Source organism: Ursus maritimus, unplaced genomic scaffold, assembly GCF_017311325.1.
Source record: "Ursus maritimus isolate PB19 unplaced genomic scaffold, ASM1731132v1 scaffold_7, whole genome shotgun sequence".
Lineage (NCBI taxonomy): Eukaryota > Metazoa > Chordata > Mammalia > Carnivora > Ursidae > Ursus > Ursus maritimus.
In genome coordinates, this window is record NW_024426885.1 from 7,687,349 (window position 1) to 7,690,879 (window position 3,531).

The window sequence follows — 3,531 nt, forward strand, 5'->3', positions numbered from 1 at the left end:
CTTACAGATTTCCATGGGAACTGGAGAACCAAGCTCAAGTACTATACAGCCAAGAGCTATGCAGTTATGAGAAATGCCCAATTGCATGATTCCATTGGGGTACTTGGCCCCAAAGTTACCAGGGACCTGACAGTACAGGCCCCAAGGAACCAAATCCACCCCCTACCGTGTCCTTGAAGGATTCTCTCCACCTGTGGCTACCACTTACCTTGCTTTCACCATGTCTGACTTGGTGGAACCTAGTCCAACCTGCAAGGGAGTCTTGGAAATGCAGTTTTTAGCCTTCTAGATTCTGTGGTACAGGAGCTGAGTGAGTCCATTTGGATAGTCTGCCATGAACATCATGCTCTGAAGACATGTATTGAAAGTCTACTCTGCGGGCTCAGGGCTCTAGGATTGCAAAAAGGTCTAAGGTGTGATCTTTGCCTTTGAGTCAAGACTGCCAAGAACAAGACATACACTTTGAAGGTGTACCAAATGTGTGCCAAGTCCCAATAAGTGACATAGACACAGCCAAGAGAATGGGCTCTGTTAGCCACAGAGGGCAGCAGTGGTTTCTGAGCCGAGGGACAGCCTGAAATGGATCTTGAAGAATGGCTGGCCTGTAGCTTCCTACCACGGAGGAGAAGCAAGGACATTTCTGCCAGTGGTGGGGAGCCTGCCCATGGTTCTCCCTCTTCTACTGGCCATGTAGGATCTTGAGCAAACCACTTTCTCTATCTAGGATTGTGGTAGACAAGATAATGCCCCTAGAAGGTGTCCACAGCCTTCTCTCCAGAGCCCGTGAATGTACTACCTTACCTGGCCAAATGACTTTGCAGGTGCAATTAAGCTAAGGATCTTGAAATGGAAGGTCATCCTGGATGAGCCAAATAGGCTCAGTGTGATCACAAGAGTCCCTATAAGGGAAAGAGGGAGACAGGAGAGTCAGAGTCAGAGAAGGAGACATGACAACAGAAGCAGAGCTGAGAGAGGGAGGGAGGGAGGGAAAGAGATTTGAAAATGCTGCACCGCTGGCCTTGAATATGAAGGGGCCGTGAGCCAAGAAATGCAGGCAGCTTCTAGAAGCTGGAAAAGGGAAAGAAATGGATTCTCCTCTGAAGTCTCCAGAAGGAATTCAGCCCTGTTGACACCTTGCTTTTAGGGTTTCTTGCCTCTAGAACCATAAGATTATCAATTTGTGTTGTTTCAAGCTACCACATTCGTAGCAATTTGTTACAGTAGCAATAGGAAATGAATACAGGGACTCAGGTTTCTCATCTGAAGAATGACATTGGTCCAAGGTGACAACATGGTATTGTGGGCCACAGATGGACTTGGACCTAGCCCAAAAGTCCATGACCTTTCTTTGGATATAATGGGTGAAGGACATTGTATAAGTTAGGGTTGCATTTGGCTGCATGTGAGAGAAACCCAGCTGTAGTTGCTCAGTAAAATAGAGATACTTTTCTCATATATCAGGAAGTCAAGAGGGAGGCCAGCCTGGGCGGGTACAATAGCTTCCAGGGATATCAGGAATAGCCTCCTTCCCTTTCCTGCTCTTCCATCCCTAACATGAGATGTTCACCTTCATGCTTTCACGGTGCCTGCTGTACCCCTAAAACATTATGTCTGCATTTCAGGCAAGAAGAAGGGGAAGGAAAAGGGCAAAGGGCCTGTGACAGCGGAGTCATGCTGTTATACCAGGAAAACAAAAGGCTTCCCCCAAATCCTGATCCAGTAGACTCTTGTTTATATCTTTCGGGCCAGAGCTAGTTCAGTTAACACTTCAGTGGGCAGAGCTTCGGGCCTGTTACATTTCCAATTATAAGTTTACAAATCATGTCTGTATTTCCGCTCCAATGTGAATCCATTCAATCTTCTATTGCTATAGTCGATGTCGTATAATCCTTCTATATTTGCTTGTATCAGCTAGGACTTTCGTTGCCAGTAACCCAATTTCAAACGGCTTAAATTTCAAAGGAATGTATTGGCTCATGTGACCAGATAGTCCAGCAATTGATGGCTTCAGGCACGGCTGGTTCCAAGGCTTAAATGGTGCTGTTCTAGGCTCTCCGACTCTCCATTTCTGGGCTCCGCCCCATCTGTGGGTTGACTTCCTTCTCTCTCAGTGTGGTCAGGCTTTCTCCAGGCAACTGGGAGAGAGAGCTGTGACAGTTCCAGGCCCGTAGCGTCCCAGGAAAACCACATGGGGAAGAACCTATTCCTCAACTTGGTCTGACGCTTCCAGAAAAAACTCTGGCCCTCTTGTGTCAGAGCCCCCAAACTCCTCATGTCCGTGTTCAGAGGGAAGCAGTACTATGCCGATGCAGCCTCACCTAGGTGCCTACCAGGGCTGGTGTTCATAGTCTTACCGCCCATGGAACTTGGGAGGGGAGGCCTCCCAGCAAAAAGCAGGGCACTATTACAAGAGTGCTATGATCTAAAAGTGTGTGTCCTCAACAAAATTCATATGTTGAAATCCTAACGCCTAACATGATGGTATTAGGAAGTGGGGCCTTTTGGGAAGTGATGCAGTCATGAGATGGAGTCCTCATGAATGGGATTATGCCCTGATAAAAGCAACCGAGGGGGGCGCCTGGGTGGCACAGCGGTTAAGCGTCTGCCTTCGGCTCAGGGTGTGATCCCGGCGTTATGGGATCCAGCCCCACATCAGGCTCTTCCGCTATGAGCCTGCTTCTTCCTCTCCCACTCCCCCTGCTTGTGTTCCCTCTCTCGCTGGCTGTCTCTCTGTCAAATAAATAAAATTAAAAAAAAAAAAAGCAACCCAGGGAGCTAGCTCGTGCTTCCATCCGGTGCCAGCACTGCAAGAAATCAGGCAGTCTGCAACCTGGAAGAGATTGGACCAAGCCCAATTGAGCTGGCACTCTGATCTTGAACTTCCAGCCTCCAGAACTGGGAGCAATAGGTTTCTGCTGTGTAGAACCCCCCCTCCAGTCTGTGGCATTTTGTTTAAGTAGTCCGAGTAGATAAGAAAAAGAAGGAAGAGACACCGTGCAGGCAAAGTTAGAGTCCCCCACGGGAACCTTCTATTCTTATCAAAGTGTGTCTCCCCTAGAAAGTGAGACCAGACCAAGAGAAGTCTGGGTGATCCATAGTAGAAAAGTAAGGAGCCATCGGTCAAGAAGTGCCTCTCAAATGTTCATGTGCATTAAAATCACCTGGAGGGCTTACTCAAACAGAGTTTTGGATTCAGGGGGTCTGGGATGGGCCCAAGAACCTGCATTTCTTACAGGCTCCCAAGCAATGCTGATGCTGCTTGGCGTCCGGATCTAGATCACTGTTTCTCAAATTTTAAGATACATGTGAATTTCCTGGGGGAGCTTATTAAAATCCGTATTCTAATTCAGTAGGTCTGGGATGAAAAGAGATTCTGCATTTCTTTTTTTTTTTTTTTTCTGATTTTATTTTTAAGTAATCTCTACACCCAATGTGGGGCTCAAACTTACAACCCCAAGATCAAGAGCTGCGTGCTCTTCCGACAGCCAACCAGGTGCCCTGAGATTCTGCGTTTCTTTTTTTTTTTTTTTT